Source organism: Lepidochelys kempii, chromosome 2, assembly GCF_965140285.1.
Source record: "Lepidochelys kempii isolate rLepKem1 chromosome 2, rLepKem1.hap1, whole genome shotgun sequence".
NCBI lineage: Eukaryota > Metazoa > Chordata > Testudines > Cheloniidae > Lepidochelys > Lepidochelys kempii.
In genome coordinates this window covers 107,679,594-107,701,533 of record NC_136381.1, presented here as the reverse complement: position 1 = coordinate 107,701,533, position 21,940 = coordinate 107,679,594, and the positions used below count along the sequence as shown (strand labels likewise).

Sequence of the window (21,940 nt, the reverse complement as noted above, 5' to 3'; positions counted from 1 at the left end):
AAAGGAAATAGGAAAGAGTCCAGGGAAATAGTGACAGGGTCTGGGAGCAAGCAGACTGTAGTTGCTGCATGTAGGGTCCCTGGGCTGGAACCCAGAGTAATGGGTGGGCTGGGGTTCTTCTACCAGCTGCTGGGAAAGTGGTACAGGACTTGTCCCTGGACTGGAAGACTCTCTGGAGTGGCATGAGGACAGCTGATCCGGTGGGACTTTGATACCCCCAGAATGGGAGGACTGTACAGTGACCTGGCTGAGTCATGAAGTGGAGCACCCTGAGTCCCAGAGAGAGGGGGCTATAGCGCAAGGAAGCGGGTGTTAGATCTGAATGGAGCTAATCCCTAGACACAGCCACAAGGAGGTGCCCAATGGTGAGTGAACTCAGACCTTGCATGAATCTGGGAAAACAGTGGTAAGTATGGAGCACCCATGTGATGTGTTCTTGATAGTTCTTCCTACTAAAAATGTGGATTGCTGCATTGTGCACAAGCTGGAATTTGTTACCTCTGCATTCAACTCCAGGTACAGTGAATTACAATAGTCCAAATAGAATCTATTGCCATGGCCAGAGCCTTTCCCAAGGCACAGTTTCCTGAAAAGCTGGATGTGGAAGGAATTTCTCACCACTGTTGCTGTCTGGGTGTTCAGGATTAGTAATGACTCCAATAGGACACCAAAGTTTCATATTAACTTGTTGAATGAAATGCAGGTGGCTTAGGTGGAGGTCAGTCAATGGGTTAGCTCTTCTGAATGTTGCCTCCTTTCTTATCACCATCACCTCAGTCGTATGCCAGCTTCTGTCCCTGTATATGTGATCTCTTGTAGTCCTATTGACATCTTTGTGATGGGTTGGTTGTCTTTCCTGTGAAGGGGAGATAAAACTGGGGGTCGGCAGGATATTGTGACTTCAAGCAACCTTATCACTGTGTAATAATATGAGGGTGGGATAGAATAGGCAAGACTTCTGCCCCTCAAAATGGTCGTGGGGTAGTGGAATGCTTGGTTTTCTCCCCAGGGTACTGAGTCTGTGTGTTTGGAGACCCCCTAGACTCCATCTTTCTGACCAGCCTCTGGCTAGCAGGTGTCTGGTAAATTTTTCAAACCTTACTTACATCCACTTTCTACTCTGGTCATGCTTTTTTTTTTTTGGGACTGCTGTATAGTGTTCTGTGATATTTAGTCTTTTAAAGACTAATTTTCTTGAGGCTGTGACTGATTCTTAGTAGTTGAGATGACTACAGTTCTGGTAGGGAACTTCACAGGCAGGAGGACAGTTACATTGGCAAGGCTTGCAGGAACTGAAGCTTCAGTTAACGAGAATGTATAACTGCAGCTCCATAGTGACATGTCAATTACTTGCCAGCTCCCCTTATTTGGTAGTGGTGTGGATTTGGAAGCGTCCCCCACAGCCAGAAGTGTAAACAGCATTTTCAGAAAGGAGCCTTCAAACCAGGGCTTTCAGATTTTCAGCACATGTGTTTTTAAATAAAAGGGCATGAATATGGCCATGTTGGTCAAATTTAATCTCTCTCTCCTGAAATTGGCTCACTGATCAAGGAGTTTGCATGATGTTTATAATCTGAATTGTACAGACAGCCAATAAGGCAGTATCTTATCTGCCTGAGACCTGTAAGCAACAGAATTTAAGCCACTTAATGTGCTTTCCTTGATGTGTAAAACAACATGCTCTTGGTAATGCTGCTGCTACAGGTATGCAATGTGACATTATTTAAATCCACAAAAAAGAAAAATTCTTCCTGTATGATAGATATCCACTGAATGCATCCGATGAAGTGAGCTGTAGCCCACGAAAGCTTATGCTCAAATAAATGTTAGTCTCTAAGGTGCCACAAGTACTCCTTTTCTTTTTGCGAATACAGACTAACACGGCTGCTACTCTGAAATCTGACAGTTTAGGTAGTGAAAACACTATTTATATGCTTTGTAATAGCAAGTTCAGTCATACAAGGTATTTCTGTTTTTATAATAGGAGGGGGAACAGCCTAAAAATGTTAAATATCCATGGAGTATCGTATGTGCCAGTGATACCGAATAAAGTGTTTCAAGTATTCAAGCTTCTGCCATGTAGAGTAGGAAAACCTAGATATGACAGGTCCATTATATGACTCAACCAGCCATAGCAATGTTAGTCTGCTTCAAAGTATTAATTCCATGCAGACCTCCAACTGTAAATTATATTTCAAAATTAAAAAACTACATTAAGATGGAGATAAGGTTGAGATTGTGTATCCGTAACTTGAAGGTGAAAAAACATTGCAGGCATGTTGTAATTATTCCAAAACCAAACATTCTAAATCCAGGACATTCAAAGTTAAGTTTATACTTAACATATTTGGATTTCTTTAAGTTAAAAATACAGTTAGGGCACCCAAACAACCTTGACTCTGCCCTGTGTTTCAATGAAGTCACACAAATGAGGGTCATTCTTTTCAGTTGCCAGCTTGTGCAGATCAAGGAGTGACTGGTTCACATTCTTTTCCAGGTGATGCCATGCAGTAATCACACCATTATGATTAAGGCATTGTAGTGTTTGTGGTCCCATATTAGATTCAACTGAATTTTTTTTAAACAAACTTAGGTTATTTTCATTGCCCTCCCCAACTACTTTCATAGCATCGTTACAGGGCAGAATTAAAGCCGTTTGGCTTCCTTAATGGTCTTCAATACAAAAAGCTGGATATATTTTAATGTCAGGAACTGAAAAATGAACACAAGTTGGGTATGTCTTTTTTATTTATTTGTTAGTGGATGGGTTTCCATATAAGCTCTTTGGTTGTGTAACTTGTATAGGACATCACAGAAATAAAGGAGGAAAACAGTTAAGAACAACAAATTAATTTTTATTTTATATTTCATTTCTTACTACACATGCCAGCAACTAAAGCAGTATCCTGTCACTTCCACTGGTGTTATACATACTCTGGGGACTGTAATATCAGTATAGCTGCTCTGATTTGTATACTGCAAGAGTTTATATACTCTTTTCCACTTTGCCAGTGTTTGAGATGCTACCAGTTATTGTTATAATTATCTGAGCATCAATGGACTCAGCATTATCTTATCTGTTCCTCTTGGTCCTCTGGTATTAAAAGAACTATTACAACTTGATTGTAATGTACTGGCATCACTAATATTTCTTAAATAGAAAGAGGATGTCTGGGTATCTGGCTGCAAAGAGTGACTTGATAGATGTGAGTCTGACTCCACTTCTGAAAAACTATGATAGAAGTTACTACGTGGCTAGTATTTTTAAACTAAAGCTACTTTAGCCCTCTCAGGAAGAATATCAAACTTAAACATTCTGTCAGAGTTGAACATTTAGTAGGTGTAATCAGAGGAGTGGGCAAGGTAAGTTTAATTCTTTGATAAGGAGGGATTGCAAATTGTCTGCATCTCCCAAAGCAGAAGCTTAGCTGTCATCAAAAATTGTAAGACAGTTATGTCCGGGGGAGGAAGAATGGTCCTCTGAAAACACTGAATTGGGAGTCTAGAACTTGGGTTTTCCTGGGTCTACCTCAGACTTCTTGTGTGACCATTGACAAATCACTTAATCTCCCTGTGTGGGTTTCTTGAGGGCTGTACTGGAATTGCAAGCTATCACTTTAAAGGGGTGAGGAGTCCTCCAGTCCTACTTGCAGGCTGAGCAAGTGTGTGATCTGGGCCTAGCAGGAGTAATCTGCAAACAGCCAGTTGAGATTAAGATGGGTTGAGTTGTGCCACTCTGTTTCAGGGAGCAGCCTGATTTGTGTATCTCCTTTGGGGGGCTTCTTGTGTGTTCTCATTCTGAATTCTAAGAAACAAAGTTATGTTACAACTTCCCAGCAAGAATATTTTGTTTTTATCTGGCTTCTCTGTTTATACACTGTGAAGTGTAACATCATAAACCTCCATTTCTCATCTGTGGAATGGGGATGATTTTTGTCTCCCATACTTTGTCTGATTTGTCTACTGAGATTATAAACCCTCTGAGGCAGGGACTGTCTCTTGTTATGTTTTTTTGTATAGTACCCACCACAATAAGACCTACTGTAGATAGTGGCATAATATAAATACTAATAATGAGAGTTGGCTGCAACCAGTTAACAATAGTCTTTACCTTTTTATTTGTGTGTGTGTATATATGTGTATATAATTTTGTTTGTGGAGGCTAATTCTAGCTGTAGATGCCCCTTTTGGCTATGTGTTGGTGAGAGAGCATTTTGGCACTGAAAATCCACTGATCTGTATGTGGAATGAATCTGGCACTCAAGATGGACATTGGAGGGGATGCTGCTAGTGTTGCTTGCTGTGCTTCACGTTTTTAGCCTTCATGGATAGTAGCTACATCAAATTACATAAATTGGGCAGATCTTTCTTTGGGTGGAGATGTGTGTAGGTCACCTAGTTGCTGTGGGAAGTTGTGATCCAGGGATGACTTGGTACAAACTGGCAGAGGGCACAGGGGGTGCTTAGAGCAGGGGTTCTCAAACTGGGGGTTGGGACCCCTCAGGGTCATGAGGTTATTACATTGGGGGGTCACAAGCTGCCAGTCTCCACCCCAAATCCCACTTGGCCTCCAGCATTTATAATGGTGTTAAATATATTTAAAAGTGTTTTTAATTTATAAGGGGGGGTCACACTCAGACTTGCTATTTGAAAGGGGTCACCAGTACAAAAGTTTAAGAATGACTGACTGCTTAGAGGGATCTCTTAGGTCAGAAATGTTCATATTAGATCACTAAAAGATGGCATGTGAGGTCTCTATCAAGAGTTAGTTGCCCCCTGGACATCATAATCATTGCAAAATGTGTATAAGGATAATATTTAAGAAGTTATGTCTCCATACAAAAAATGTTTATAAGGCCTGAAGGTAAGGTGGTCTTCAGGAAGTGACATGTCTCTGACAGGGCTTCTTTCAGGTAGGAGGTAACAGACACTTATTTCCTTGTCTGGTCTTATGTGTATTTTCTGCTTCACAATGTATGCCTATTTGGATACTGGGCCAGATGCTGATGAGCAATTATAAAAAGGCATATATAGGGGAAAAAACAACCAGTGGTTGGGCATTAGGGTTGCCAAATTTCTAGTTGCACAAAACTGAACACCCTAGCTCCACCACTTCCCTGAGGCCCCACCCCCCTCAAGAAATTCCCTGCCCCCTTGGTGGCTCGCTCTCCCCCACCCTCACTCATTTTCTCTGGGCTGGGGCGGGGGTTGTGATGCGGGAGAGGGTAAGAGCTCTAACTGGGATGCAAGCTCTGAGGTGGGGCCAGAAATGATGGGTGCAGGAGGGGGCTCTGGGCTAGGGCAGGGAGTTGGGGTGCAGGAGGTGGGTGAGGGCTCCAGCTGGAGGTGCGGTCTCTCAGGTGGGGCTGGGGATGAGGGGTTTGAGGTGCAGGAGGGTGCTCCAAGTTTGGGGGGGAATCAGGGGTGGGGCTTGGGAGTGGGCTTACCTCAGGCAGCTCCTGGTCAGTGGGGCTAAGGCAGGCTGCCTCCCTGTCCTGGCACCTCACTGGCTGTTTCCAGGGCACATGCAGCAGGTCCAAGTCCTAGGTGGGGGTGGAGGGGGGGCAGGAGTCTCCACACTCCACTCTTGCTTGCAGGCAGTGCCCCCCACTCCCATTGGCCAGTTCCCTGCCAGTAGGAGTGCGGCGATGATGCTTGGTGTGGGGGCAGTGTACAGAACCCTAGGAGCTGGACCTGCTGGCTGCTTCCGGGGTGCAGCACGGTGGCAGCCAGGACAGGTAGGGACTAGCTGCCTTTGCGCCACAGTACCGCCAACCAGACTTTTAATGGCTCAGTTGGCAGTGCTGACCAGAGCTGCCAGGGTCCCTTTTCGACTGGGTATTCCGGTTGAAAACTGGACACCTGGTTACCCTATTGGGCATCCTGCTTATGAATAAGGAGATATATATAATATGGTGGTTCAAACAGACACCTGGGGCCTTTCACTGAAGAGGTCCCATGAACAAGATCACAGCTAAGCCTGGCTGTAAAATGCTGGAAAGATTTGATGGAAGAACCTGGAGAATAGGTCCATCAATGGCTATTAGCCAAGATGGTCAGGGATGCAGCCCCATGATCTGGTTCTCCCTAAACCTCTAACTGCCAGAAACATCTGGCAATGGTCACTGTCAGACTGGCTATACTGGGCCAGACCAATCCTTTCTTATATTCCTGTGACTTTGTGCAAGCATTGCTGTGAGACATGAAAGCATCTAGTTAAGTAAGTCTAGGTTCTTGAAAGTGTGATTTTTATTGTATATGTAACTGTTTGTTTCTACTTAGTTAAATGTTCACTCATTTTCACTATAAACCTACCTTAGTGCTGTGTGTCAAGTGGAGTAACTGGTAAGCAGGGTTGTACTGCTTCTTTGGAAGCAATGGATCTGTAAATATTGCAAGTGTCCAGTAAACGGGATGAAAGCTGCAGGGAGATGCTTGGAAAGTTGGTGGTTGGAGTGTGCCTATTGCTAACCTGTAGAGAGCAAGATAGTGGGGCCTATGTTGGCCTAGAGGGGAGTGCTTATGTTGTCTATGGCTGGTGGAGTTGGGGAGCTGGTCTGCAGACAAGGCTTTTACATGCTAAGGGCAGGTGGTAGAGAGGTGCCTCACAGCCCTGGGGACCTCTGGCAGAGTCACAGAAGTGGTGATGGCAGTTCAGCAGGTGGCATGCTATGCCTCTCAGTAAGGATTGATTTAATGTCCCAGCATGGTGCTAGGGTGGGGTAAGTACCGGACCACTTCAATCGCAATCATTCTCGTATACAAAACTGAGCTCCTGAAAGATTAATAATGAGATCCTGTGAAACTATTGTCATAAAAGATCCCATAAAACTATTTGCAGCAATAAGTGTGGTGGCCTCTAGTGTCCTGGCCAGGTTTACTATATTCTGAGTACCTAAAATTTCTTTGTTTCAACTAGATACTATATTCTTCTCACTTTCTGTGGTATTGCTATACATTGTTAAATAGCTACTGTGTTCCATAGCAAAATTTGCTGCATTTTGGTGACGGGTGAAATTTTTACTTGTATGTACTTTGTAAAATGTTTTGAGATTTGTTAATGAAAAGCACTACATAAATGTGAAATAATGCTGTATGTATCCGCGCTACACCTTATTTTGCATGGGTGCCAAGACTGCTGCTACGAGGATGCTGGGGCTAACCCTATAAAACTTCTAAAATGTTCACTAAGAGCCTTCTGTCATGTAAATACATATTTAGGAATTTTTTTAGGCTACAACTGCTGCTTATGTCCACATTTAGGGACTTTTAATAAAGCTTATTTTTTTGGCTGTGTAGATGTCAGAGTTTGAAGGAGCTGTTATGGGCTGATGTGTCAATGAGGAATTAGGGATTTCTTAAACCTCAGGATTATACTATTGCTGTGCATACTGTGTGTATTCTAAAATTCATCTTAAATTCTAATAAAGAGAAGCTTTACTTTTAACTGCTTTGCTGCATATGTTGTGATTCTGAACTGAATGATGTTCCACTATTGTCAGTGCAATATTAAGAAGTATCTGCTATGTTTGGCAACACTGAATGGGTTAATACAATTGTAAGTATTCCTTTTATAATTTTGGAAAACCTTTGACGGGGGTGTGTGTGGTTTTTAAACTCTGCTTTAGTTGGCATGACTGAAGCTTTTCATTATACATGGCTGATGCCTTAACTTTTATTTTACTTCTCAAAACTCCTCAATGATATTTCCTGGTTTTAAATTTTATCCTAGGAAGAGAGTACATGGCAGCCACAACTTTCCTATTTCTAAGAATGCCTGAAGCAGGAAAAATGGTGTATTAGTGACACACTCCAGGAGGGAGAAATTGGCTATCTGGAGAAAGGAATTCGTAAAAGTCATTGTTCAACATGCATCCGCATCCTATAGCTTTTAGCATAGCTCTGACACTGTATATAAAAGGATAAATTAATAGGATCTTCACATTGCATGTTCATGTCATCTTGTCAAACATACACATTACTGTTACCACAGTGATATTTAAATCCTCAAAAATATTTGATTGGACTTCAGGAAGTATTTGTTTTAGGAAACAATTTCGTAACAGGGTTATGAGTTAAGTCAGAATTAAATAACGAAATCGTGAAAGATACATATTCTGAATATACTGTAAGTTTTGTACAATGATATGCTAATAGCATATTCAGGCTAAATTCTATTCTCCAGTTAGAAACCCCAATGAAGTCAATACAGTAACTGTGAGAACAGATGTTTAGTGCAAAGAGCATTTAATCTTGTAATTCCCATTTTTATCTTTGACTCATCTCAATTAGAAAGGTAATTCAAGACTTTGGAGTATTGGTGTGAGATCATCTTCATGTTTGTCTGGGGGTCTGCCATATCCCTCCTTTCAAACTGTCCTAGCCAGAAACAAGGGGAGTAAAGGGAGATTTATCAAACTGACAGTTATCATTTTACTTATTTTTTCCTTTCTTTTTAGAGGTACTGATTAGTTTCTAGAAACAGGTTGTACAACATTCCCAAATACATTGTGATTTAGCCAATGTACTTAAATCCTGGCACCATGCTGACAATATTTAGTTATCATTTGTGTGGGGATTTTGTCTGCTAAATCAGAGCAAAAACATGTAGCATATCTCTTTTGTGACCTACACCACATTTGAAACCTTACCTTGGTAAGAGAAAAGAACTGATCTACAGCAACTTTTACTAATTTACCCCCACCTTCAACTTTTTTTTCTTATTGAAAATGTGGGCTAGCAGGAAAAAAACCTGTTGGCAGCATTACTGCTAATTAGGCTTGAAATAGACTTTACTTTGAAGAATTTGCAACCCAGTGGAGTGAAAGGTGGAACCTTTAGAAATAAACTAACACTTAGAAAATATTAAAAGAATTTTTCATCCTTTTAAGCTCATTGACACATGTCCTGCAAATTCATCACAACTTCATCTCATTTACATAATTTTCTAATTTTGTCACCGTGGGTGTCAGCCTGTGTATGGGCAATGCTCCTAAAATGTGCATGGGAAAAAGACCAAAAAGGTCTATTTTTGTCTTTAACACTGATTATGTAATTGTAAAGGGAAGATGCCCCCAAAAGGAGTAATATAGGCTATATTGGCATTGCAGGAAAAACTTGCCACAGCAGAAACGTTTATGTGGTCCCCAAAGTAGAATTTATCCACTAGATCTAAACAGCAGAGTTACTGACTTTCCCTCTTTGGTTTTTTCAACCCCCTCCCCCTCCTTCTTGCACTAAACTATTTATGTACAATGTATGCAACTAGGATCCCTCCAAAGTTCCATAATTTTTAAACATGCTTGCTTCATTTTCCTCCTTCAAAATGTTTCTCATTTGAGTTTGAAATAGCTTTATTTCTTAATGTATTTTTTCTTTTTGCAAGAAAAGAGAAAACAAATAAATCATTACCCACATCAAGACGTAGGAGAATGTGAGTACTTGCCAAAATTTTCAAATTTGGATGCCTAACTTTAGGCACCAAAATCCATATTTAGGCACTTAAATAAGCAGTCTGAATTTCAAAGGTGGAGGCAGAAATACCTCTCAGTTGATTTTGATTTGCGCTGCAGGATTTTATTATCTTTGAAAATCCAGCTACTTATTAGGTTCTTAATAAGTTTGAAAATTTTAGCCATAAATCTGTTTAGAATCTTGCAAAGATAATGAATTAGACGCATTTCTAATGTTCTACTATATTTCTTCTGAGACTAATCCTCAGTGAATGAGATATGTAACTCAGCTGCTACTTTAATTCTAACTCCTGCATCAATAGGTATGATAAATAATTTCTATGAATTTTCTACAAGTTTCACTTACTACCAAACCTCTTAACTAAGTCCTTCAAAGAAATTATTTTCTTAGGATTTGTATTTACTTTTCTTATATCCTAAGCTTTATAACTAAGGTGGAAACAATAATTGTCATAAGCATGTACTTGCTGTTTCTGTATTAAAGGGAATAGTAGACTCCTGTGAGATGAGCATGCCTCTTGGGACATATGCAATATTGGGAGATCTATGGGATGGAAGGAACAAAGAGCACTTTCACCTTAAAGAGAAAGCATTGGTCAGACAAGATAGATATGTCACTTGTGGGTGTCAGATGGTTTTTGGGTATGCAGTTAGGGAGTGGCAAGTGGGTGAAATACAGTTATAATATGTGGGTATGGGAAATAAGACATGGGGGGGCAGAGGGGAGGGAGAGGAGGAGCCATGTGATAGCTGGGCATGTTATAGTTCCTAGCCTAGCCTTATGGCTTTTATTTGTGACAATCTCCACTCTCACTGCCTTTCCCCTAAAACTCCCTTCCTGCCTCCTAACTGACAGCTGAAGATGGACCCAGGAGCTGCCTTTATCTTACTTGGTATGTCATGTACTATACTAGGCCTTATCTACCCTAGTAAGGATTTATTGGTACAGCTATACTGGCATTTGACAGTTGCTACTTCCTCAGTAACCCGTCAGGTTAATACTGAGCTGACTGTAATTTAGGGTTGGTAACTGCTTGATGGTAAAGATTTGTCTGGATTAATAACTGGATCTGGCATGCTGCTGCTTGCCTTACCAGACTGGGCATCAGCTGCAGCAATTCACCAGACAGAGCCAACACAGCAATATGATTGGTGTATTTGAGGTCTTAAAGCAAAACAATCAAACTGATGCCACAACATCTGCTTCCTCAAGCTTATCCATCAGCCCACCAATGCTGATATTGAACAACGATGGTGACAGGATGTAGCCTTGCCAAACTCCTGTGGCAACAGGAAATTCTGCTGTTTATCAACCCTAAATTCCAACACCGCTTTCCACTTTATTATAGACCTTATCAGTAATATCTTCCCAGGGACCATGAGCCACAACATTGGTGCCTACAGGATTGCTCGATGCCGTGGATCAAAGTCCTGAAAGAAGTCTATTAAAAAGTTACTCAGAGCTTATTAAATTCAGCCATCTTCTCAAAAAGCTGTGTCAAGATAAATATGTGGTTGATGGGGAAACAACTAGGTCTGAAGCTGCACAGAGTATCCTGGCCTTTCCCACAAAGCACATCAGAAGTGTACAGGAAGCATCATAGATAGTACTGGAGGGTGTTTGAAAGATGTGGACGCTCATATAGCAGCAGCTGCTGCCAAGTTCTGGGCCATGCAATCGCTTCTGAGATGTCATGATATGAAGATGTCTACAAAGCTGCAGATCTGTGGAAGCATAGTTCTACCCGCTTTCTTGCCCAGCAATGAAACGTGGGCCCTGAGGAAGTTGGAGTTCTTCACGGTTGAAGAGCCACAGATTGATGTTTGATTCTCATCTTCATCAGTTGCTCCATATTTAGTAGCAGAATAAGATCAGCAATGAGGATTTTTTGTAGATGAGTCCAGCAACCGCATCCATTAGCACTGGTTGTTTTGGTGTCTGTCTTGCTACAACCATATTAGGGTTGACAAACTAAATATGAAGTGTGTGCACCAAAGAATGTTGCTAACCAGCCAGCAAACATGGTGTCCAAAAGCTTTGGTGACATAAGATTGCCAGTGATGGACACAAACTGAATATCCAGCCAAACTGTCTGAAGGTCCTAGCTTAGAGATCAATCTGGGTGGTACTCAGTCTGCAAGGAGGCTATGTCCCTTTGGGATTTGTCTTTTTGACAGTGATATACTGGTATAGCTATGCTGGCAAACCAGTGTAATGGAGACACAGCTTTTGCTGGCAAAAAAGTCTCTGGTGGTCTAACTTGTATCAGTTCCTCAAATGGACTAAGCTATACCATGAGAAGGACTTCTGTCTGTGTAACCGTGTCTATTCTAAGGCTTTTGCCAGTATAGCTGTCACTGAGATAGGTTCTGACTTTTCCCACAAACCTAACATAGCTATGCTGGCAAAACTTTTACGTATATAGCAGCCCTAGTCTGCTTCTCTCGTGTGAATCTGCCATATTTCCATGAGTGGCATCTGAGAGACAGGCTAAATATTGTAGGCCTGAAGAATCAGAGGAGATGGTGGTGGTTGTGACAGTCTATTATGGTCACTACTTGTACAAGACTATGATAAATCCTGTACAGAGTATGCCTTGAGTCATTTGAAAACTCATAATCTGCTGACTATTATCCCATTGAAGTGTATAGCAACACTATGTGAAGTTGAGATTCTACTGTATGATTTTTACTGAAATGTGTTCGTAATTCAGGGTAACAGCCATAAACCTCCTTTTCAGAGACAAAGACACACTGACACTGCCAGAGAGGTATCAACAAAGTCAAGTGGGCTATCACTTACATAAGCAGTCCTTCTCTAGCACAGGGAAGGTGTGAATAAGAAATTTACATTGCATCACAGGAACATTTCAAATCTGATGTCCATGAGGGACAATGTCAGAGGTGGCCAAATTTACTGACCTGCTGAGCCACATATGGCAATCGTCAGAAGTTTGAGAGAGCTGGGGTGCACCTGCCAGGCATCAGAGCTTCAGCCCCTCAGGAGGAGCCCCACTCCTGCTGAAGCCCTAAGCCCAAGCAGGTGCACACCATGGGACTGAAGCCCCTAGACTCCTCCACCCCCTTCCTGCTGGGCAGAAGCCAGAAGCAATGTGTGAAGGGGACATGTGCAGTCATGTGCCCTCCCCCAGATTTTTGTCAGAGTTTGTTGGCTCACTCAGTAACATGGTGATGCCGGGTCCCCTCCCTGCATGGCAGCTGCTGGAGCAGGCAAGCTGGGAGCTGAGGCTGCGGGGAGAGGCAGCGGCAAACAGCTGGGTGTTGCAGGGAGAACAGCTGCTTTTGCTGCTGACTCATTCTACCTCCCTGCAGCTCCCAGCTGTTAGCTCCACATGGAGAGGCAGGAGCAAACATCTGAGAGCTGCAGGGAGGGGCTTCTGAGGTTAAGGGGAGAGTGGCTGGGGTGAGGTATGACTTAAGCTGTTGGGGGTGGGGCAGGCAAACCTTTAAATTGTGTCCTCCACTCTCAGCAGGCACCAGTAGTCTCTGGCAGAAGCCCCTAGCCCCACCACTCTGCTGTAGAGCAGAAGCCCTGAGCTCTCTCCCCCAGCATGGTAGGCAGGGAATGGGGGTGGGCTGGAGGGCTCCGGGAGCCACACTTCAATGGTAAAAGAACTGCATGCGGCTCAGCCACCCTGGACTATGTGTTGCCTACACCCCAGCGGTGGGTAATCCTCAAAGAGGGGAGGGTGGTATAAGAGAGAAACACACAGTGGGCCCCATTTCACCACGCCGCTGCTGCCTCCTCCTATCTCTCTGCTCATGATGACAACAGCTATCAAAGAACTAAAGGGGATGGTCCCAGGCTGGAAGGAGACCCAGCATATGAAATTCTCAACAGCTATAGTGAGACCAAATCTTTGCTTTTAAACTAAGTGAGCTTAAGTGAGGTATTAGCTTGGATATTACTTTTGTTTTCTTTTGTAACCAATCCTGGCTTTGATGCATAATTTAAAATCTTTCTGTAGTTAATAAACTTATCTTAACCAGTGTGTGTTTGGATTGAAATGTGTGTGGAAACTCCCTTTGGGATAAGGTTGGTGCATTATAATTTTTCCGTTGATGAAATGATGCACCCACTGTGAGCTTGTACTGTCCAGGGGGTACTGTACAGTACAAGATGCACATTTCTAGGGGACGTCTGGGACAAAGAATTTGCAGGTGTCATCCTAGAATTCATCAGTGACTGGTCAGAGTGCTCCATTTATTTAAGTGGGTGTGAATTTACATGCTGAAGGCTGCCTGTGAGCAGACCCAGGAGAGGTGGTTGTTTCCCAGCAAAGCAATAGAAGAGGCTCCCCAGGCTGAAATTTTTTAAAGAGACACCGCTGTTCAACTTGTACTCTGGGGAATGTCACAGTGGTGAAGGTCACAGTTCCCTTTAAGCTGTGTGCGTGGCACACAGATCCAAAACCCCCACACACACGGCAAAACACTGCCTGCACAAAAACTTGCACAGAAGCACAACAGTTTGCACAGAAGAAATTTTTTGTGCACACGGCCCGTCAAAAATTAGAGGCAACATTGGTAAAGGTGGAGGCGGGGCCTCACGCAGTGGCAGTTGCGAGTTTGATTAAGAGAGGAAGTGGGAAAGGAATCCAACAGGGAAGAGTTGGAATGTTACAGTGGGAGAAAGGGGATGGGCAGGGATTGCCGCATATTACCCTGACTGGTTCTCCTAAAATGATGACTAAACACTGATTTCAGTAGAAACTGGCATATTTGCTTATCCTAAACATATATCATGTGTATGAATGAGGGGTTTGCACTGAGAATCCTTGTAGAAAGGAGAAACTACTCTACTTTCTGTTTAGCAAGTCAGTCTGTCTTGCCTGTATTTTTAATTTCCCTCTTAAGTCAAGGACCCATATGACTTTTCTGGCAATAGAGTTTTCTGTATGTTGGTTCCCGCAATTCTGTGACTAGGGAGCACTTTTCTACATCTATCAGAGTAGCAGCCATGTTAGTCTGTATTTGCAAAAAGAAAAGGAGTACTTGTGGCACTTTAGAGACAAACAAATTTATTTGAGCATAAGCTTTCATTGCATCCGATGAAGTGAGCTGTAGCTCACAAAAGCTTATGCTCAAATAAATTTGTCTGTTTCTAAGGTGCCACAAGTACTCCTTTTCTTTATTCTACATCTAGTTATTGCCATCGATAACATCTTATTGGCATGGTGACCTTCATAGATATGTAGAGGGTTTTTTTTAATTTTGTGTTCTCCTTAACTGGCTGTCAGTTATATGAATGAAGGTCACCATGCCAATAAGATATTGTCTCTAGAATTATGTGAATGTTTAATAAAAGACTAAAAGAAAAGGAGGACTTGTGGCACCTTAGAGACTAACCAATTTATTAGAGCATAAGCTTTCGTGAGCTATGCTCTAATAAATTGGTTAGTCTCTAAGGTGCCACAAGTCCTCCTTTTCTTTTTGCGAATACAGACTAACACAGCTGTTACTCTGAAACCTAATAAAAGACTGATACAGACCTGAACTACTCTGTGTTTTAAAGTCCTATTTCTGTATCTAAGTTATGTATTTTATGTTGCTAGCATGTTTACTATATATAAGCAAAAATAGACTTCAATAAGCTATTGTCTTTATGCCCCAGATGTCATGTATCATCTGACATACATGACATGGTCCTGCCCTCTCCAGGAGAAATTTTCAAAAGCAGTTGAGAACCTTGAGCAAGGTATTTGATGCTCCTATAGATTTATCCTCCAATATCTAACTACTTTGAAAGTAAAGTACATCAAACATGCAAAAGAATATTCACATAGCTTAATCAGCCAAAAGGAACAAAAGAATGGCCATACAGGTCAGACCAATGGTCCATGCAACCCAGATATCCTGTTTTCTGACACTGGCTGGTGCCAGATGCTTCAGCAATTATGAACCAAACACGGCAATGATCAGGTGATCCCTTCCCGGTCATCCAGTCCCAGCTTCTGGCAGTCAGATTTCAGAACACCAAGAGCGTGGGGTAGCATCCATGACCATCTTGGTTAATAGATAGTGATGGCCTATCCCCCAAGAATGTATCTAATTTTTTTTTAACCCAGTTATACTTTTGGCCTTCACAACATCCCCAAGCAATGAGTTCCACAGGTTGACTGTGCGTTGTGTGGAAAAAGTAATTCCTTTTGTTTTAAACATACTGCCTTGTAATTTTATTGGGTGACCCCTGGTATGTGAAATGGTAAATAACACTTCCCTATTCACTTTCTCCACACCATTCATTTTATGGGTTTTACAGACCACTGTCATATCCCCCCTTAGTTGTCGTTTTTCTAAGCTGAACAGTCCCAGTCTTTTAAATTTCTCCTCATATGGAAGCTATTCCAAACCCCAATAGTTTTTGTTGCTCTTCTCTGTACTTTTTTGAATTCTAGTATCTTTTTTTGAGATGGGGTGACCCGAACTGCACACACTATTCAAGGTGTGAATGTACGGTGAATTTATGAGGGCATTATTAACAGTAAGATTACTAGACCTTGAAATTTCTACAAATCTCTCACCAGCACAACTTGGCTTGTCAACACTTATAAATTAGTGCACTGGAAAAACTGTAGCCAGACTGGTGTATTAATGTGCACAATCTTTTCAGCATGAACTGTAAGCTGTTTGTGCTCCTTCATTGTTATTACAGTGAAGTTATGCAATCATAAAAGACAATCAGTGTTTATAATCTTATTATTGGACTTGTGTGATACACAAGGGACAAATACCTTCAAACAACATATGTAGATGTTGGCACTGGATGCCTTAGTTGATTGTTGATGAGATGTAAAGCCTCTATGATTTCTCCCTTAAATCAAGTCCAGGTATGTAGTGACCAAGTAATTATCTGTTATACTTTTAGGACCTCATTACCAAAATAATGACTGCCTTCACAATATTTAATATGGTTATCCTCCTAACATCCCTCTGAGCAGGGGAAGTACTACTAAGTAGTGAGGCATAGAGAGACTAAATGACTGGCTCAGGGTCACACAGGAAGTCCTGTGGTGGAGCAGGCATATGCATTTGGCTCTCCTGAGTCCCAGGCTAGTACCTTAGTCACTAGACCAGCCTTCCACTTGGATTACGTATCTTTATGGAAGTGCACAAATTGTGCTAAAGACACAGGAAAATACAGTTCACAGTCTGAAGACCAACAGATAAAAGGTAGCAGACAGGGTTGCAACATACGAACCAAGTGATCATGGTGAAAATTGGCATGCATCATTGTTCATATAAAATGAAACATCTTCATCTGTACATCTTCTGGACCATTGATGATACTGTATTGCAAACTCCTGGTTACTTTTATGAGTATTGCAATATTAAGCTGTATGTGTCGGTGCATGAGCTAAAGCTGCTCATGATTCTAGGAACAGCAGGATTTCACTTGTGAATTTTTGGCCTTAACTGAAAATGGCAACACCTCCATTTCTTTTCAGTGGGGCTGAAGAGGGCTGATTGTTTCCCATTCTAGCATTTGGAAACTCAGTGACCAAGAGTTATTACTAAGGGAAGGATGTTGGACTAGTGATTAAGGCCCTGGACTGGGACCTCAGGAGATTTCATTTAATTTCTCAGCTCTGTGTCAGACTTCCTGCATGACCCTGGGCAGGTCGCCTAATCTCTCTGGTGCTTAGTTCATTTTTATGATGATGATCCTTTCACACCCCGCAAAGATACAGTGAAGACACATTCATGAGTGTTTGTGAGATTCTCACAACAAAGAGAAAAGCCAATCAATATTAATGATGTGCAAAATGTCCCAACAGTTCAAAAAAGCAGTCAAAATTCACCTAGTTTCAGGTTCCATTATAATCTTCATATTCAGTGCAGATTACTCAAAATGTTCAGTAAAGGTTTTGTGAACTTTTGTATGGCCCACAGTTGATATATAACTTTGAAACCATGTTAAAGGACAGATTTGTGTTTTGCTTTGTTTGTTTTTTTTCTTGGGGGGTTCTTTGAACCAAAACACAAGGGGAAGGGCTGCAAACCCAAGTGATTCAAAACTAAATAAAATGTTCACTTGAAACCATCTGAACCAACAAAGTTTAAGGGCTCTTATCACCATCCTCAGTAAATAAATACAGGGAGAAAGCAAAAGAGGAAGATGATTAAAAATAGCAACCCAGAAAAAGCAATGTGTTGAAAAGGGAGTGGGTGGGGGGGAAGGGAGAAGCAAGAATCTGCTTGACTTCCAGGTAAGTGATCAGATGCTCTAACTTGATTCTTATTACTCCTGGGGGAATTCTGCACCACTGTGTATGTGCAGCATTCATTTTCCTTGCTGATTTCTTTGTTTCCCTGCAGAAAAATGACTTTCTGACAGGGAAGCAAAGGGAAGCTGCAAGCAGTCATGCGACCCTCCCCAGCAGTATGTTTCTGGTGCCCAGGGCAGCAGGCAGAGAGGTAAATCACTGTGGGGTAGGGGACGGGATTGGGGAAAACCCTGCTGGTGGCTCCTACATTGTGCTGGGCTCAGCTGCTAATCCCAGCTGGACTGGGGAGGACAGGACTTCCTCTTGCCCACATGGCATCCAGGGCGGGGTCAGACCCAGCTGTAGGAAGCTCTGCAAACTTCCCCCCTCCCTGCACTTCCTGCACCCATTGCTCCTCAGCCACAGGGGAAGGGATCACTGTACAGGGAACTGCTCCCCCATTCACCCAAACCCCATGCTCCCAGACCCCCTCTTACTCAAACCCTCCTGCTGAGCCCCACTCCCCCTTTGCCTGGACGAGCCACCTGCACCTAGATCCCCAGCCTACTGAGCCCCAAATAGCTGCACCTGGATCCCCACCCCACTGAGCCCCACGCCCCCAGAATCTGTACCCTCCCACACCCTGGACCACCCCCCCCTTGCTGAGCCCTAACCACCTTCACAAGGACCTTCCTGCAGAGTCCCATTGCCATTGTACCAAGAACCCCCAACAAGCCTCTGTGCATCCAGATCTTCACCCCCCGCACTCAGACTCCCCCAACTGAACCACCCACACTCAGATTGCCCCACATAGAACCCTCTCAAGCCACTAAGTCCCTCCACACTTGGGTCTTGCCTTGCTGAGCCTGCCTGCCCACACCTGGTGTACCTGGCACAAAGGGGCAGGGCTCTGCGGTGTTTCTGGGGCAGGCCCAGTCCTTGAGGTGTGTAAGAGTTGGGTACAGACTCACCACTGAGTCCGTGTCCCGGGGCGGGAGCTGCACAGTGATCTCTGACCTCTGTGCAGCCAGTGGCCTGTGCTCCCCAACATCATGCTGTAGCCTCCACTTTTATTTGGCAAATAAAATTTGCAGAATTTTGCAGATCTTTTATATCTTCTACACAGAATTTTTATTTTGATGCAGAATTTTTAATTTTTTGGCATAGAATGCTCTCAGGAGTATTCTTATATTCTTTCTTCTTACCTCCCACACTATTTCTTTTCCCCCTCTGCTACTAATCTGTCTTGTCTTTCTACACTCACCTTCACTGCAGCCCTTATGTAGACATTATCCCTCCCCCCACCCTTTGCTCTTGTGTTGCCCTCCCCTGCTGTGCGTCTCTGAGTTCAGTGTGCTGGCAGTCAAGTGAAATATATGAAAATTTGGAGCTCTGAAGTGCTGTCTCAGCACTCCGGGGATTAAGACTTTTAGTAAATTTCACTTTGCTGCTTGGAGAGGACAGGTAGTGAGCTCCCAAATCCATGGGATTTATGGAAAGTCTGTGCCCACTAAATGTATTTCTTGTCTCATGCCTTGAGATTGCTGTGCTCTTGACATTTAGGGGCTGAGAACTGCTATAAAGAAACAGCAAATATTCTTTTTTAAATTGTTGTTGCAATAGGTTAGAATTACTTGGATCTGGCAGTGTACTGCCATCTGTTTTTGTTTTAGTCCTACTTCAGTATTTTCAACACACAAATCTGGAGTCCCCAGATTTCTTTAACCCCTCTCAATCTGATTTTAGTCCTGGGTATGGTGGAGACTCCATGGGTGCTCCGGGGCTGAAGCACCCACGGGGAAAAAATGGTGGGTGCCCTTCTATCAGCCCCCCCTTAGTGCTTCCCACCTGCCATGATCAGCTGTTTCATGGCATGCAGGAGCTTTGGGGGGAGGAGCGAGAATGCAGTGTGCTCAGGGGAGAGGGTGGAATGGGGCGCAAAAAGGGGGGGTGAGGGTAGGGCAGGGTGAGGACTTGGAGGAAGGACTAGAGTGGGGGCAGGGCCTGGGGCAGAGTTAGGAGTCGAGCACCCCCCAGCACATTAGAAAGTCAGCGCCTGTGTGTGCAAGTCTTATTAGTTGAGTGATTGCTTCTAGCACTGGCCAACAAGCAACTGTTGACCATAGCAGAGAGGCTGACGTTATGTTTGATCTCGAGGGAAAAATTAACTTAAGGTTTTTGTGTGCAGTGTTGCAGGGCTCTATTTTGCCATCCTTCCTGCTCAGTTTCATTTATTTTAATTTAAATTTGTTTTTCTGGATCCAAAAAGTACCTATCACTCGTTCTAGGTGCTGTGCAATACACTAAACAAAACTAAGAATAATTCCAAGCTGCCATTAAACACATAAACAAATTGTGCATCCAGAATTTCCAATTAACAGTTGCACAAGAAAAGAATAATTATAATCCCATTATCTTTCAATCAGAGCTCCAATCAAAAACCTGGGAATAAAGAGAAGAGAAGATGTGCTTGGAAGGTTAACACATCCAGGCTCTACTGGACTGAGGCAGGAAAACAGCTTCAGAATCAAATGCCCTCATATGGAAAAGGCCCTACCAACACCTCTTCCAAACATCAGCCATCTACTCTGAGGCTGTTCCAGTTTGATCACTTCTGCTGATTGTGACACTGACAATATAACATGGTGTACTCCAGGGGGAATTCTGCACACAATATTTTAATTTCATATTTTATTTGTCAAAATAACACAATATATAGCCATGCCAGTTTCAATTATTTTAGTAATTTATTTCAAAATACCTGTCAGCAAGTATGTAAAAATACAGACACACAAAAATCCCTCAGAGATAGAGTTAAAGAAATCCCTATGACAACCCAGTTCCTGTTTCTCTGACCCCTCCCTCCCCAGAGCCCAGGGATCCAGAGGGAAAAACAGCCTGATGCTGGGTCCCAGACTTGGATGGAGTTTCTTGAATGCCACCTCCTTCCTTCAGGGCATGTTGAGAACTGCCACTGCTGGGAACCCTCTAGCTCCCTTCCCCCCTCCCTGCTGCAGTGTCTTCTATTTAGGAGATGGGCTCTGCCAGGTCCAGCGGCCCTTAGTGAAAACCAGCAGCTCTGCAGCCCTTTTCTGTGGTGGTGGGGTGAGGGAAGGAAATTCTGCACAAATTCTGTTTTGTGCAAGTTTCCTTAGAAGTAATGGTGATAAGCGGTGGTGTCCTAGGTAACAAGGTCCCAAGTCACTTAGGACTTTATTGATCAAAACCAACACTTTTTAACTTTGAAGTGGTCAGTAGACAAACCAGTACAGGTCAATGTGTGTGAAACTGGTAGGAGTACTAGCATTGCAATTGCCTCAACGTAACTATGTTGGTGATGCAGCTGTTCAACTTTCCTGCTGCCTGGATGAGACTGGGGTTTGAATTGGAATCAGCTGGCTGAATCCCTTTCTGGATCGGACCAAAGGTGATGCTGGTTGTCTGATGCGGGAATAACCCAAGGAGATAGCTCTGGTGATAGCTGTCACTGACCAGGAGGGAATGACTATCACCTGCTACCGAAGTTTGCAATCTAGGAGTCCTAGTAGTTCCTCTGCCACATCTTGATGATCTGGTGGCTGAGAATGCTTTTTTCAAACATTGCTTGGCAAGGAGGTTGCAACCTTTTTGCTTATATGCAGGCCTCCATGCTTTTTTCTATATAATTTCAGCGCACTATAGCTGGGGCTACCTGTGAAGATCCCTCAAACTTCAGCTAGTGCAGAATTTTCTGTCTACTTGCACGTGTTTTATAGTCAAATATTAGTTTTTCTTCCCAGGCTCCCAGTTTTTTTTCTGGGGTGCAATTAAAGGTATTTTTAAAATCTGTAGAAGCTTGGGTTCTGTCTACCTCAGACCCTTTTTTTGTATTTTAGCCACTCATTTGGGACACGGTGGGGGAAAGAACATTTTCTGTGCAGAAACTGCTACTCTGGAATTCTTTCTCCTTTGTTGGAGATATGCCATGGAAGTCAACTACTTTAGGCTGTTGCAAAGCCCATTTCCTGTGCAGGGAGCTTTGAGGGGTGGGAATGTGACTGTGGTTTTGCGTGGCTGGGAATACCAGTTACATTGATTCAATTGATGTATAGATGTGTGTGTTTTTTTATGTATGTGCCTTGAGGCCACAGGAGGAACATTTTTGTACATTGAAGTAATATAGCAGTATAAATGAATATTCTCAAGTGTCTTTGATTAACTGATTGCCAAATAGTACAGTATTTAAAATCCCAAATTATA

The 21,940-nt window shown here is 42.8% G+C and overlaps 1 protein-coding gene across 12 annotated transcripts in view; it reads left to right on the top strand.

Annotated features, from left to right (window-relative positions):
* LOC144930211 (uncharacterized) overlaps positions 1-21,940 on the top strand; it is a 778,762-nt gene that overhangs the window by 51,344 nt on the left and 705,478 nt on the right. The gene's annotated exons all lie outside the window — the stretch shown is intronic.